The sequence below is a fragment of the Eulemur rufifrons genome, chromosome 2 (genome assembly GCF_041146395.1).
Source record: "Eulemur rufifrons isolate Redbay chromosome 2, OSU_ERuf_1, whole genome shotgun sequence".
NCBI classification, from domain to species: Eukaryota; Metazoa; Chordata; class Mammalia; order Primates; family Lemuridae; genus Eulemur; species Eulemur rufifrons.
In genome coordinates, this window is record NC_090984.1 from 10,324,108 (window position 1) to 10,341,609 (window position 17,502).

Sequence of the window (17,502 nt, forward strand, 5' to 3'; positions counted from 1 at the left end):
CAATCCACCAAGGTCCAGGTGCAATGGTAGCATATGGTGGGAGGCAGCTCATGATGGGTCAGTGCCACAGTGCTGGACCACAGGTGAGAGGCATTGGGCAGCATGTGGGGACATGGTTTTTTGTTTTGTTCTGGTTTGGTTTAGTTTTTGTTTGTTTTCTTTCTCTGTCATTAGACTGTAGGGATTTTTGTTTTATAGCACCATTCACTCATTGTCTAGACAGTACCTGGAATATGTCAAAATTGAATTTATATTAGTGAAATATTTTCTCACTGAAACTGGAGAATACATGCCCTTTGAGAAAGACAGAGAGTGGGAAAGAAGTTCCTAATCAGAGATGACAAGGGATCTCCTAAGAGGTACCAGATTCACACACAAAATACAGAAATTAACTGCTCATAGAATGGAGGTTCCCAGAGGCTGGGCAGTTGTGGGAGAGAAGAGATGTTGGTCAATGGATACAAAATTAGAGTTAGGAGGAGTAAGTTTAACAGATCTATTGGACAGCATGGTGGCTAGCTGATGACAATATATTGCATTCACCAAAAATATTGAGAATGAATGTTAAGTGTTTTCACTATAAAAATGATGACTATGTGAAATAATACATATATTAGTTAACTAGATTTAGCCATTCCATAATGTATATATATTTCAAAACACCATGTTGTACACACTACAATTTTAACTATCAACTTAAAATAAATAATTATTTTTTTAAATTAACTTCTTGACTACACAATATAAATGATGGCACTTCTGATACGTTTGTTACATATGCTTGTGTCCTGTTCTTTTTGTGTCCTGTTCTTTTTCTCTTTTGTAGTCACGTCAACCACATGGATCCAGTAAATAAGACACAAATTTCAGAATTTCATCTTCTGGGATTCTCAGAGGACACAGAACTGCAGCCCGTCCTCTTTGGGCTGTTCCTGTCCATGCTCCTGATCACTGTGCTGGGAACCTGCTCATCATCCTGGCCACAATCTCAGACTCCCACCTGCACAGCCCCATGTACTTCTTCCTGTCCAACCTGTCCTTTGTAGACATCTGCTTGGTCTCGACCACTGTCCCAAAGATGTTGGTGAATATCCACACACAGAACAAAGTCATAACCTACGCAGGCTGCATCACCCAGATGTACTATTTCTTACTCTTTGTAGGACTGGACAACTTCCTCCTGACCGTGATGGCCTATGATAGGTTTGTGGCCATCTGTCACCCCTGCACTACACGGTCATCATGAACCCAGCCTCTGTGGCCTGCTGGTTCTGGTGTCCTGGATCACACATATCCTGCATTCCTTGCTAGAAAGCTTAATGGTGTTGTCACTGTCCTTTTGTAGACACTTGGAAATCCCCCACTTTTTCTGTGAACTTGATCAGATAATACACCTCGCCTGTTCTAAGACCTTTTTATTAATCACATGGCGATGTATTCTGTAGCTGTAGTGCTAGGTGGTGGAAGCTTTGCTGGCATCCTTTATTCGTACTCTAAGATAGTTTCCTCCACACGTGCAATCTCCTCGGCTCAGGGGAAGTATAAAGCATTTTCCATCTGTGCATCTCACCTCGCGGTCGTCTCCTTATTTTACTGCACAAGCCTCGGGGTGTACCTGGGCTCTGCTGCTACACACAACTCACACTCCAGCGCAACAGCCTCGGTGATGTACACGGTGGTCACTCCCATGCTGAACCCCTTCATCTACAGCCTGAGGAATAAAGACATAAAGAGGGCTTTGAAGGATTCTTTGGGAGGGAAACTAGAACAGGTCCAATTGTCCTGGGGCTGAAGGTAGACCCATGATGGCAGGGCCCAAAGCCCCAGAGCCAGAGATGGCTGTTGTTTAATCAGATCATGGATGTAGAAATTATTCCTTCTCTTTATTTCCTGAAGTTTCCATTTCTTTGAACTCAACTGCTTTATCAAATTTAAGCAACTTCCTTTATGAAGGTTTCTGCTCTCTCTGATATTAAATAGATTTTTTTCCCTCTGTCATTTTCTTACCTTCCCAAGATTATTCCTAACCTTGGGTCAGAAACAATTTGGAGATTCCTATTTGTTCCAAAGAGTGATGAGTTGCGGTAGACCTGTGGAAGAAACTGCAATGGACAACTGAGGCCATTTATACAATTTTATTGGAGAAGAATTTCTGAGGCCACAGTTTTTTTCACTTTGTGTCTGCCATTTATTTTTTTTGTTAATATGTTTAATTTTATGGATGCATCACAGTTGTACATATTTATGGGGTATATGCAATATATAGATACAAGCATATAATGTGTAATGATCAAGTCTGGGTAATCTGGCTATCCATCGCCTCAAACATTTATCGTTACTTTGTGTTGGGAACATTCTAAAACTACTCTTCTAGTTATTTTGAAATATACAATAAATTACTGTTAACTGTGGTCACCCTATTGTGTTACTGAACACTAGATCTTTTTCCTTCTACCTAACTGTATTTTTGCACCCATTAACCAAACCCTCTTCAACTCCCCTCCCCACTACCCTTCCTAACCTCTGGTAACCACCATTCTGTTCTCTACCTCCAAGAGTTCAAATTTTTTAGCTTCCACATATTGAGTGTAAACATGCGACATTTGGCTTCTTTCACTTAACGTAATGACCTCTAGTTCTTCTATTCATGTTGTTGCAAATGATAGGGTCTCATACTTTTTTAAGGCTGAATTGCATTCCATTGTATTTATTTACCACATATTCTTTTTTTTTTTTTTTTTTTGAGACAGAGTCTCACTCTGTTGCCCAGGCTAGAGTGAGTGCCATGGCGTCAGCCTAGCTCACAGCAACCTCAAACTCCTGAGCTCAAGGGATTCTTTTGTCTCAGCCTCCTGAGTAGCTGGGACTACAGGCATGTGCCACCATGCTTGGCTAATTTTTTCTATATATATTTTTAGCTGTCTATATAATTTCTTTCTATTTTTAGTAGAGACGGGGTCTCGCTCTTGCTCAGGCTGGTCTCGAACTCCTGAGCTCAAACGATCCGCCCACCTCGGCCTCCCAGAGTGCTAGGATTACAGGCGTGAGCCACTGCACCCGGCCTATTTACCACGTATTCTTTATCCATTCGTCCACTGATAGACACTTAGACTGATTCCCTGTCTTGGCCACCGTGAATAGTGCTACAATGAACATGGGAAGGCAGGCATCACTTTAATACTCTGATTTCCTTTCTTTTGGATATATACCCAGCAGTGGGATTGCTGGATCATATGGTAGCTCTCTTTTCAGTTTTTTGAGGAATCTCCATGCTGTTTTCCATAGTGGCTGAACTAATTTACATTTCCACCAATAGTGTAAGTGCGTTCCCTTTTCTCCACATTCTCACCAACATCACCAATCACAGAGAAATGCAAGTCAAAGTCACAATGAGCTATCATCTTACCCCAGTTAAAATGGCTATTACCAAAATGACGGAAAATAACAAACTTGTCATTCATTTCTCTATCGCTACTGTAACTGCTCCTCCTGATAATGTAGACTTTAACACACTAAGGTGTTTCATAGCTGGGCATGGCATTTTACTCTCCTCACTGGAATCCTGTCCTCTTTCGGCTCGGTGTCCACAGTGCCTGCTATATTCCCTGGTAAAGAGTAGGAAGGCAAAAATTGCTTTTCAAATATATGTTCCAAGTGTCGTCTACACAGAAAGAAAAATTTGCATGAATCAATTGACTTCATATGGCCTTATAGTCAGAGATGACTGTAAACAAAATGAAATAAAATTTTCAACCATATATTGAATTACTGTGGAAGATTTGTTTTTGATGATTTATATCTACTCCTCGAAGGGTGGAAGTTTGGTGTCCACATGTGACAAGGTTTGCTCATCCAAGTGAAGGATTTGTTGTCATGGTCTATATTATTTTATTGTACCCTCTTGCTGTTTCTACTTGAAAATTCCAGTGCTGTCTACAAATAGAACTCTTTACCTTGTCCAGAAAAATATTTTTCCCTTTAACAGATTGTGTCATAAGCATTAAAACGCAGGTGAGTGGGCAATATGTGTATTTACTCTACCACCAATTTCTTCACTTCTTTTATGATCTAAACTCTTTTCAGCCATCGTGGTCAAAGAAAACTCACCCAAAATCTTGAAATCCAAGAATCCCTCTGGGAATGGAGACTTGTGATTCATGGTCACAAGTTATTCCTACAAAAATACACACATCCTTCCAACCTCCTGGTTTCCTGAAAGGGAATCCTAATTGTAGTTTCTTTTTCATACAGTTATCTGGGGAAAAAAAAAAAAACCATGAATAACCAGGTAATCATGAATGCTGCCTTCAAATATCAGAACAAATGTAAAAAAAAAAAAAAGGAAGCAGCAGATTATTCTGAATGTCCTCAGTTCCATTGGCATTGATTATTGTATCACTAAGATATTGCTGCATAATAAGTCATCCTGATAGTAAATGGTTTAAGATAATGCTTTTTCTAGTGCCTGGGAGTCTATGTTGGAGAAGTCTTCTGGTCTCTGCTGGTCTCCTATGCATCTTTGGTCAGCTGTGAGTTAGTTGCAGTTGTTCTATTAATGTTGTATTTGTTCTCTCAAATTTGGAGGTTTTCTGTCCGTAGGCTGCTCTAGGGAGACCATGGTTGGGACAACTGGACACAGCTCCACATAATCTCTCCTGCCACGGCAGGCTAGCCTGGACTTGTCCATATGGCAGAGGCAGGGTTACAATTAAGATATCAGCAGAAACACATCTAGACCCCTTGAGGCATACTGTCACTTCCACCTTATTCTATTGGCCAAAGCAAATTAAAAAAAAAAAAAAAAAAACCTAAATCTAGCCCAGATTCAGAGGTAGAGAAATAGACTCCACTTCTCGATGTGAAGAGTCACAGTCACACTGTGAAAGTCATGGATATACAGAAAAGCAGTGAAGGGGACATCTCTGCAAATGGTCTACCGCCATGCAATTTTCAAGTCAATGGATGAACTTTTATTAGATCCTTCAAGACACAAACATTGAAGAATGATTCCTTCCACCTCCATCCTCAGCAATTGAATACATCTCTTAGAGAACAGAGTGACGAACAAATTACATGTTTAATGAGAAGCCATGAAAATTCCACTGCTAAGATATAAAGACTCCCCAGATATAAATGTCCCCTTACTGACCCTCCCCTCCAGCTCGCCATTGTTAGACTAAGAAGAAATAAACGTTTTTTCTTTTAGAGACCTCATCATGTCCATGAATCTTATTCTGACACATTGGTTAATGAGCTGGGGGAACTGTTGTTTCACTGATAACATTTTAATGACGCAGGAGAGCCCCATAAGTGATGCAGGGAAGTAGAGAGGAGGGAAGGGTGGAGTTTACCTGCCGAAACTCCAGGAACACAGAGATGGACGTGTCATGAGCCAGGTCTCCAACTAGAACCTTCTTCAACAGTGGAGGGTCCTTGGGTTTCTCTCAGCCCTACCCTGCTCCCCCTTCACTATTCTTGTCTCAATTTCTGGGTCTTTTCAATCTCCATAGCATGAGCATTCTTCTCTAGGCCTGATCTTTGCTCTATCTTGTCACTCCTACCCCTGTGACATTTCTTATAATATCAATAGAGGTATGTATAGTCCATTCTTTACATGGAGAAATTGTTTTATTCAAATATAATGTTCAGCTCAATGAATTTCTGCAAATTGAATACAGCCTAGGAACTCTCTCACCTGTGCTACTTTCTAGCACTCTCTCCCACCACCCAGGTAACTACTATTATGACTCTAACATTGTACATTAGTTTTGATTCTTTTTGCATTTTACACAGAGGAATCATACAATGTCTTATTTAATGTCTACCTTATTTCATGAGTTCATCCCTATTATTGTACATGGTTATATAGCAACCATTCTTATTGGTATATTGTCTTCCATTGTTTGACTACGCCCATTTTATGTATCCCATTCACAAGCCAAGTATCTGCTGTCTCCAGGAAACGCATCTAACCCACAAAGGTGCTTTCAGACTCAAAGTCAAGGGTTGGAAAACAAACTTCCAGGAAAATGGAAGCCAAAAGAAAGTGAGGGTAGCTATTCTTATATCAGATAACATAATCTTTAAAATAACAAAAGTAAAGAAAGACAAAGATGGTCACTATATAACAGTGAAATGAAAAATCCAACAAGAAGACTTAACAATTCTTAATATTTGTGCACCCAACACAGGAGCACCCAGATACATAAAGCAAACCCTGTTTGATCTAAATAGCGTTATAAACAATAATGCCAGAGTAGCTGGGGATTTCAACACCCCACTGACTGAACAGGACAGATCCTCCAAGCAGAAAATAAGCAAGAAATAATGAACTTAAACAGAGCTCTAGAACAAATGTGTCTAACAGACATCTACAGAACATTCCACCCAAATAAAGCTGAATATATATTCTTCTCATCAGCTCATGGAACTTTCTCTAAAATCAATCACATCGTAGGCCACAAATCAGATCTCAACAAATTTTAAAAAATAGAAATTATACCATGTATCTTCTCAGACCACAGTGGTATAAAATTAGAGATCAATTCCAGCAGAAACACTCACCACTTCACAAAGTCATGGAAATTAAACAATCTATTGTGGAATGACTCAAGGAGGAGATTCAGATGGAAATTGAAAGATTCTTCAAACTAAATGATAACGGGGACACAAGTTATCAAAATCTGTGGGATACAGCAAAAGCATTCCCAAGAGGAAAACTAATAGAATTAAATTCTCACATCCAAAAGACAGAAAGTTCACAAATCAGCAAACTAATAAACTGTCTCCAGGAACTGGAAATGGAAGAGCAAATTAATTCTAAACCTAGCAGAAGAAAAGAAATAATTAAGATCAGAGCAGAACCAAATGAAATTGATAATAAAAGAACTATACAGAAGATTAATAAAACCAGAAGTTGGTTTTTCAACAAGATAAACAAAATTGACAGCCCTCTTGCTATATTGACAAGGACTGGAAAGGAAAGGACTCTAATAAACTCAATTAGAAATGAAAAAGGAAAGGCCACTACAGACATCACAAAAATACAAAACATTATCTTTGAATACTATAAAAATCTTTATGCCCCAAAACTAGAAACCATGGAGGAAATGGACAAATACTTAGAAACACACAACTTTCCTAGGCTCAATCAGGAAGAAATAGAATTCCTGAATAGACCAATATCAAGCACAGAAATTGAAGCAGCAATTAAAAATCTTCCAACAAAAAAAAGTCCCGGACCAGATGGGTTCACACCTGAATTTTACCAAACTTACAAAGAAGAACTCATACCTATACTGCAGGAATTATTCCACAACATTAAGAAGGATGGTATCCTCCCCAGCTCATTGTATGAAGCCAATATCACCTTGATTCCAAAGCCAGAAAAGGACATAACAAAAAAAAAGAAAACTACAGACCAATATCCTTCATGAATATAGAGGCAAAAAATCCTCAGCAAAATTTTAGCAAACCGAATCCAACAGTACATAAAAAAAATAATTCCTCATGACCAGGTGGGCTTTATCCCAGAGATGCAAGGTTGGTTCTCAATTCATCACATAAATAAAAGCAAGAACAAAGACCATATGATTGTCTTGATAGACACAGAAAAAGTATTTGACAAAATCCAGCATACTTTTATGATAAAAACTCGTAACAAAATAGGCATAGGGGCAGGATATACCTTCAAATTATTAAGGCCATATACAATAAACCCACAGCCAGTATCATACTAAATGGGAAAAAATTGAAAGCATTTCTGCTTAGAATTGTAACCAGACAAGTTTGCCCACTGTCTCCACTTCTATCCAACATAGTGCTGGAAGTCCTTGCCAGAGCAATCAGACAAGAGAGGGGAATTAAATGGGTCCAAATGGGGGCAGAAGAGGTCAAACTCTCACTCTTTGTTGACGATATAATATTATATCTAGAAAATCCAAGGATTCAACCAAGAAACTCCTGGAATTGATAAATGAATTCTGTAAAGTCTCAGCATACAAAATTAATGCACATAAATCAGTGGCATTCATATATGCCAATAATAGTCAAGCCAAAAATCAAATCAAAGACGCAGCACCTTTCACAATAACATCAAAGAAAATTAAATATTTAGGAATATATCTAACAAAGGAGGTGAGAGACATATATAGGGAAAACTATGAAACACTGAGAAAAAAAATTGTAGAAGATGGAAACAGATGGAAAACCCTGCCACGCTCATGGGTTGGCAGAAACAATACTGTTAAAATGTCCACACTACCTAAAGTGAGTGATCTGCAGAATTAATGCAATCCCTATCAAAATACCATCATCATTCTTTACAGATCTAGAAAAAATAATTCTACAATTTGTATGGAACCAGAGAAGACCTGGTATATCCAAAGCAATGTTAAGCAAAAAGAACAAACTAGAAATCAGTCTACCAGACTTCAAGCTTTACTACAAGGCTGTAGTAACCAAAACAGCATGGTACTGGCACGAGAGCAGAGACACAGACCTTTGAAACAGAACTGAGAACCTAGATATAAAATCATCCTCATACTGTCATCTAATCTTTGACAAAGCAGACAAAAATAAACATTGGGGAAAAAAAAATCTCTATTCAAGAAATGGTGCTGGGAAAACTGGATAACCACATGCAGAAGATTGAAACTGGATCCCCATCTCTCACCTCTCACGAAGATCAACTGACAGTGGCAACAGACTTAAACCTAAGGCATGAAACCTTAAGAATTCTAGAAGAAAATGTTGGGAGAACTCTTACAGACATCGCCCTAGGCAAAGAATTTATGAAGAAGACCCCCAAAGCAATCACAGCAGCAACAAAAATAAACAAATGGGACCTGATCGAATTAAAAAGCTTCTGCACAGCCAAGGAAACTATCATTGGAGTGAATAGACAGCCTACAGAATGGGAGAAAATATTTGCATTCTACACATCTGATAAAAGGCTGATAACAAGAATCTATATATAACTTAAGAAAATTAACAAAAAAAATCAAAAAACCCCATTAATAAATGGGCAAATGACATGAACAGAAACTTTTCAAAAGAAGACAAAATGGTGGTCAGCAAACATACAAAAAAGTGCTCAACACCTCTAATCATTAGGGAAATGCAAATCAAAACCACAATGAGATATCCCCTAACTCCAGTGAGAATGGCCTTTATCAAAAAGTCCCAAAATAACAAATGCTGGCGTGGATGTGGAGAGATTGGAACACTCTTACACTGCATGTGGGACTGCAAATTAGTACAATCCCTGTGGAAAGTAATTTGGAGATACCTCAAAGAGCTAAAAATATAAATACCATTTGATGCAGCAACCCCACTACTAGGCATCTAGCCAAAGGAAAGAAAGGCATTCTAAAACAAAGACATGTGCACTCAAATGTTTGTAGCAGCACAATTTACAATTGCAAAGATGTGGAAACAACCCAAATGCCCATCAATACATGAGTGGATTAATGAAATGTGGTATATGTATACCATGGAGTACTACTCAACTACAAAAAACCACGGTGATCTAGCACCTCTTATCTTATCCTGGATAGAGCTTGAGCCCATCCTTCGAAGTCAGGTTATCACAAGAATGGAAAAACAAGCACTACATGTACTCGCCATCAAATTGGTACTAACTGATCAACACTAAGGTGCTCACATGGTAGTAATATTCACTAGGTGCCAGTCACGTGGTGGTGGGGTGGAGGTGGGTAAACTCACAACTAATGGATTCAGAGCACACTGTATGGGGGAAGGACACGCTTGTAGCCCTGACTTGGGTGAGGCAAAGGCATTATATGTAACCAAAATATTTGTACCCCCATAATATCCTGAAATTTAAAAAAGAATAGAAAAAAATCACCACTAAAAAAATTAATAGACTCTGTGTTTTTTAATTATTTTTATTTGTTTTTAAGTGACAAGTAAAAATTGTGTATATTTATGGTATACAACATGATGTTTTGATATACATATACATTATGGAATGCCTAAATCATGCTGTTTAACATATGCTTTATATCACATACGTATCACCTTTGTATGGTCAGAACACAAAGTATATTCTCTTAGCAATTTCCAAGTTTACACTATATTGTTATTAACTTAGTCATCAATAGATCTCTTGAACTTATTCTTCCTACATAAGTGAAATTATGTGTCCTCTGACCAACGTCACCCCAATCCCTGCACCCCTGTGCAGGCACCCCACCCTGCAGGCCTACTCTGTCCCGCACGCGTGCTGGGCCCTGCATGCACTGTGGCCTACAGGCCTGCTGCCTCCCATGCACGTGCCCATCCCGTGGGCCAGCCCTGCCCTGTGTGCACACCTTGCCTCGCCAGCCTGCCCTGCCACCACAGCCTGCCCTGCCACCACAGCCCGTGACAACCAGGGGAATGAGGGAGGCAGGGCAGAGCAGCAGATTTAAAGGCTCACAATATATCTGCACCTACAGTACATCACATCTGCAAAGATGTGGAATCCATCTAAGTGCCCATCAATTCATGAGTGGTTTAAGAAAATATGATCTATATACATCACGGAGTACTACTCAGCCATAAAAAGGAATGAAATCATGTCATTTGCAGCAACTTGGATAGAACTGAAGACCATTACTCTAAACAAAGTGTCTCAGGAATGGAAAAACGAATACCATGTGTACTCTCTAATAATTGGGTCCTAAACGATGGGCACACATGGACACCAAGAGATGTAAAGGTCATTGGAATTCAAATTGTAAAGATACAGTACATCAACTATTTACATAGCATTTCCATAGTGCTAGGTATTATAAGTAATCAAGAGATGATTGAAAGGATACAAGAGAATGCACATAGGTTATATGCAAATATTACCCCATTTTATATAAGGGACTTCACCATCAGAAGATTTTGGTATTTGCAGGGGGTCCTGGAAGCAATTCCCCTGGAAGCAATGGATACCAAGGGATAACTATGACTTATGGAGAAGAGAAGTAAGAGGTTAGTCCAGGAATAAAGCATTGATCAGGTGAATGTTGCAACGTTTGAACACGTGAGCATTGTGAACCCCATAGCAGGTCTTCTCTTCCAGTGGAAAAAAAAAAAGGTTTCATCTTGTTGATTACTCTTTCAGGCTGAAAATAGTCACTCAGAGAGGATGCTCTGTGTCCTACTGTTCTTATTTTCCAGAACTGCTTTAGTAATGTTTGATTTGGGCTCTAAAAAAGCCATCTTTTGTCAATTGTTAAAGAGCGCCTATCCTCTCTGAACTGAAACAACATGGACCATCCAATGGGTTTGTTTTGAACCTGTAAAGATGCAGATACCTGCAGAGTCCTGCCTGTGCAGCCAACCAATTCCCCCATCACTGTACTTCTCTTTTGCATGCCTGAAACTCTCTCTACTTTGCACCTTCGATAGCAATAATAGAACTTGTGGCGAAGTCATTGCAATGGTTTTGTTCGGAGCTGGGTGTGTGGTCCCTGTCCGCAACTCCAAATTAAGGTGCTCAGGACTCAGATGGTCTTGAAATGTGTGCTCATGACTTTGATAGACAAAGAAACTCCATCTTTTTGTTTGTTTGTTTGTTTGTTTGTCTGTCTTCCTCTTCTTCTTTTTTTTTTTTTTTTTTAGACACAGTCTCACTCTGTTGCCTTGGGTAGAGTGCCATGGCATCAGCCTTGCTCACAGCAACCTCAAACTCCTGGGCTCAAGAGATCTTCCTGCCTCAGCCTCCCAAATAGCTGGGACTACAGGCATGTGCCACCACACCCAGCTAAATTTTTTTTATCTTTAGTCACCTGACTAATTTTTTCTATTTTTAGTAGAGACAGGGTCTCACTCTTGCTCAGGCTGGTCTCTAACTCCTGACCTCAAGGGATCCTGCCACCTGGGCCTCCCAGAGTGCTAGGATTACAGGCATGAGCCACTGCGCCTGGCCAAGAAACTCCATCTTAAATGTTGAGAAAACATTCATGGGAGAGTCCAGTGAGCAAGGGAGGTAGACCCAGGGAGAAGAAAAGAACATCATAAGCAAAGAGCCCCAGGAGAAGGAACATACATACCTGGTATCCAAGATGCTCCCAAGGATCCAAAACTGCAGAAAAGAAGTTCCCTTCTATCTTGGTTCCCTTGTTCACAGGAACCAAATTGCTCAGAGACTGGAGTAACAATGGAACAATTAATTTAATGAGCATTCATGAGAATTCAACCTCTGAGGCCTCAGAAGTTGTAAATATGCCCTTTCTCCTTTTTCCTACAGCTCAACTGTTCCAGGACCCTCTCAGAGGACGCCTGACACCACATCCCTGCCCTTCCTCAAAGCTGAATTGAACCTTCACTACCCAGGAAAGAAAGGATCGAGGGAACTAGAACCCCAGCAATGCCCTTGGAGCACGTGGTGTGGAAAACAGGTGTGGATGGGGGCAGGCAGAGCTGTCAAAGGAAGAGCTTTGGCGGCACAAGTGCAGATAATGTTATGCTAAGAGTCCATTCACTTAAAGCATTCCAATCAATTCCTGTGTCTCTCTCATCTTCTTTTCCTCTTAGCTTCCTCTCCGCTTGCTTCCCCTCTCTCTCTTCCAGAACCCAATTCTGAGGATCTCTCACCTCCTGAACAGTGGTCAACCTTCTCTCAGATCCCCAGTATCTCCCAAAATTTCTAACCCAGCCATCTGAGCCGAATTTCTGGAGCCATTACAAGTACCTCCATTCCCTCTATCAAAGATGCTCCCGTTTTCTTTCATCTGTAATATCTTATTCATTCATTCATTCACCCATCCATTCATTCAAGAAACATTCCCTGGGATTCCATGTGGTTAGCACTGACAAGCCCATCGAGTACGTCTTCTGACGTTAGTTTACTTAATGTCTCTGGGTCTCTGTCTCCACCTTTGTAAAGTGAGGATAATAGGGATACCCAACTTCATAGGGTTATTAGGAGGATTGAATTAGATCGGCCTTACGATCCAGCAACCCCACTGCTGGGTGTATATATCCAAAAGAAAGGAAACCAGTGTATTAAAGAGATGTCTGCACTTCCGTGTTTACTGTGGCACTATTCACAACAGCCAAGACACATAATCAACCCGAGTGCCCATCAGCAGATGACTGGGTAAAGGAAATGTGGTGTGTACGCACAATGGAATACTATTAAGAATTAAATCCTGTCACTGGTTGCAACATGGATGAGCCTAGAGGTCACTACGCCAAGTGAAATAAGCCAGGCACCCAAAGACACACATCGCATGTTCTCACTCATATGTGGGAGCTAAAAAAGGGGATCTCACAGAGGTCAAGTGTAGAATGATGGTTATCAGAGGCTGGGAAGGGTAGGGAGAGGGGGAGGGATGAAGAGAGGTTGGTTAATAGGTATAAAAATACAGTCAGACAAAAGGAATAAGTTCCAGTGTTTGTAGTGTGTCTAGAGTTAACAGTAATGTACTGTATATTTCAAAATAGATAGAAGAGAACATTTGAAATGTTCTCAACATGATAAACGTTTGGGGTAATAGATATTCCAATTACCCTGATGTGATCATTACGCATTGTATGCTTACATCAAAATATCACATGGACCCCATAAATATGTGAAATTATGTCTCAATTTTTAAAAATAATTACACTAAATGTTTTTGAATAAACTATGAGGGTTAAATCCAAACAGATTGTGCACTGACAGTTTTTTAACTGTCTCTAACATCTAGTGATCACCTCTTCATGTTAATTATTATCATTGCATTGCTATAAATATTTTCATTCATTAAATAAAAAATAGTGATGATGATGATAAAATAAACTAAGACATATAAAACAGCACAAGTACTTGACATAATCTAATAATAGCTTAATAGATTTTAGCTATTGTTACTCTCATTTGTTGAGTATTTACAAGTTTCCAGCTCCTGTTCCAAGAGTTTTATTTTTTTTAAGCTATGAAGGGCTTTATTGCACAAATTATTCTAATCACATTCCTAATAATAACTCCTACAGGTTTTGCATGACCCATTAAAAAAAGTCATTAAATCATAAAAAAGGGTTCCATCAAATTTTAAAGGATTTTTTTAAACTTTTTTTTTAATTACAGACTATTACGGGGGTACACACATTGTGGTTACCAATTTGCTTTTGTACAGTTTGAGGGGGAAGAGGGGGATGGGTACACTCACACTGAACCAGGAGGGTTTTTTTGTTGTTGTTGTTAATATTTGAAATGATTAAGATCTATTTTCCAAGAGCTCCAACTATACACACAAATGCTACTTTTATTCTCTCTTAGAACCATGTTTTCTGTTACTTTTTATTTTTAGATAATTTAGAGTGACAGAAAAGTCACAGAGAGAGTTGCCATAGGGACAAAAATGTTAGGAACCAGGTAGAAGCAAGTGTTGCAAAACATCCTGGATGTGCTCTATGCCACCGAACACCACCTTAGAATGGCTACTGCTTTTTACATGCGTCTTTGGTATCAGCTGCCTTACTAATATCATGTTTAGTTAAAATACATTTTCAGCTACCAGTCCATCACCTGCAGCCAAGCCTCATCTGAAAACAATGATACGCTGCCTTTTCAATACCGAGGTCTTTTATTTTTTTTTTCTCCTTATACTGCATTAATTGGTGCCAGGGCACTGATAAATAATTAATAATGAGACACTTCTTCTTTTTTAATACTTAAAGGATAATTCTGCTATTGTGTCTGCCAGAGGGCCTCACCAGGGAATTTTTGGAGGTAAGTTTTGTTGTTTTTTAAATTCCTTCCTTGGTTTTTGATCTGTTATGCTCCATCTTGAATCAACTTCAGACACATATTTTCCCAGAAATTAAGTTTGTTTCTTGGAGACTTTCATATTTTTAACATGGAGTTATAGGTAACATTTTTCTTGCAAAGCTGAGTATTTCCTTATTTGTGTGTTCATTTTTCTCATTCCTAATTCTAGGCATTTCTGTTCTCTCTTTTTATCCCTTTCCTTAGACTTCTAATTTTTTCTATTCGTTAGTGTTTGGTAAAGAATTAACTGTGGAATTTGTTTTTCAGTTCTAGAATCTTTCTTCTTTTTAGTGCATTAACTCTGTTCTTATCTTTTTTTTTTTTTTTAAGAGATGGGGTCTCGCTCTGTCACCCAGGCTGGAGTGCAGTGGCACAACCACGTCTCACTGTAACCTCAAACTTCTTGGCTCAAGCGATCCTTCTACCTCAGCCTCAGAGTAGGTCGGGCTACAGGTGCACACCCCCGGTCTTACTAATTTCTTTTATTTTTTTGTAGAGATGGGGTCTCTCCCACCTCGATCTCCCACAGTGCTGGGATTACAGGCATGAACCACTATGCCTGGCCTTTTATTTTTATTAACTGCTACTTTCTGTTTGAACCAGGTTCATTTTGTGAAATTTTTATTACCAGTATCTTCAAATTTTAAAGTTTTTATTTCTTGAGGATACACTGCGTATGTATTTATCTGCAACTTCTGAAAAGTATACTGGAAAATGAATCTAAAAATCAAGATTGATGTTACCACTCAAAGATAATCCTTGTTCATATTTTGGTGTATGTTATAGATCATTTTTCTGTACAAATATATGTGTAATTACACAAGATCTATATGCTGGTTTAATTTTCCCAGCCCAGAAAAGGAGACCAAGTATCTTTTCATAGCAGTATCTGAAATGTTATTTCTCTTTCCATATGAAGGAATTTTCCATTCTTAATCTTTTTCACAAAGGACTTTTTAATTCCCTCAGTAAACAAGTTATCTTATTTTTAATTTCATTTTTATAGATTCATAGTAAGAATGACACTTTTCTCAAATATTTATTACCCTTTTTACATTTTGTTTTATGAATCTTTAATACTCTCTTCCTTTTCCCCAGAAATTCATCGATCTTTCTATGATTCATAATTGTCTTTATAAATTAGAGACATTAATGTTTATCAAATAGATTATTTGTGTATTCCGTTTTCTGTATGGCACATTTTCTCATTCAGAATTTTTCAATTTGTGGTTCCAATTACTGATCTTTCCTTCTCTTATTTCTGCTAAAGACTTTTTATTCAGAAAGAATTTCTACTTTCAAAGATTATACATGTATAAATTTGTATTATCTATATATGTATCTATGTTTTCCTCAGATAGCTTATGTAGTCTCTTGTTCCATATTTAAAGTTTGAAATTTACTTGGGAATATAGAGATAGAATTTAACATTCTTTTTCTAAATAGTTAATTAATCATTAAACACTTATTCATAACTTTTTTAAAAAAATTAAGGAAATACTGAGAAAGGCCATTTACAGATTATCCTAAGAGAAGAAAATATAAAATTAAAATTAATCTAAGCTGTATATATTTTTAAGAAAACTTAGAAAGAAAGTAAATGTCCAACGCCTGGAGCTCTGACTTGGGGGGAAAGGCGGTACATGAGCAACGTATGTAACCTGCAATTCTGTATCCCCCATAACAATAAGGTGAAATAAAAAAAAAAAAAAAGAAAGTAAATGTCCAAAACGAGTATATTTTAAAGAGCCATTTCCACAGGGGGGAATATTTTGATGGGATAAGAAGCAAATGTGCATAAGATTCACTTCTATATTTAGAAAATCTAGGAATTCTGTATTTAAAAACTCCATTTTTGTTAAGTTTATGTAGGGAAACTGATAATATAAATGAAATGTAAACAGTGATTAATAAGGCTGGGCCCAGTGGCTCACACCTGTAAGCACTTTGGAAGGCTGAGATGGGATCGCTGGAAGCCAGGAGTTTGAGACCAGCCTGGACAACACAGTGAGACCCCCATTTCTACAAAAAATGGAAAAAAAAAAATTAACCAGGCATGGTGGTGCACACTATAGTCTTAGCTACCTGGGACGTTAAGGCAGGAGGATCACTTGAGCCCAGGAGTTCAGTGAGCTATGATTGCACCACTGCACTCCAGCCTGGACGGCAGAGCAATACCCCAATCTCAAAAGAAAATAAAACAATGATTAATAATAACAGTGGCTATTTTGTTTTAGCAGAAGGAGCATCCAAGGTCCAGAGGATTTAACATGTAGAAATTACAGAAATGCAGCACAATAGAAGAAAGACTCTTTCGACGATTGAAAAAAATCTGCCTAGAATCAGGGAATTCTTATTCCCACATGAATTGGGCAGAAAAGCAAGAGTGGCCACCAGGGATGCTGGGATGCAGGCAAGCCCTGGAGCAGCAGTCCTCAAACTTGGGTGTGCATGAGAATTCCCAAGAGGGCTTGTTAAAACCCAGAATGTTGGCATCATTCCCAGAGTATACAGTTCAGTTGATCCGGTGCGTCTGATAACGCACATTTCTCACGAGTTCTCAGGTGATGCTAATTGATGTTGCTGTTCCAGGGACCACAGTTTGAGAACCACTGAGCTAGAGACAATTTTTCCAGGTAGCAATAGTAACTGCAGCTTGTCAGCAAAGAGATCCAATGATTAGCCAAAATGCATAACTTCTTGAGTTCCCCGGGTTTGAATAAAGGATATTGCAGTCATTCTGGGGA

At 38.7% G+C, this 17,502-nt stretch overlaps 1 pseudogene; it reads left to right on the top strand.

The window, feature by feature from the left end:
- The first annotated feature begins 839 nt into the window (after positions 1 to 839).
- Positions 840 to 1,792, top strand: LOC138397245 (olfactory receptor 7A17-like; annotated as a pseudogene).
- Positions 1,793 to 17,502: the final 15,710 nt, after the last annotated feature.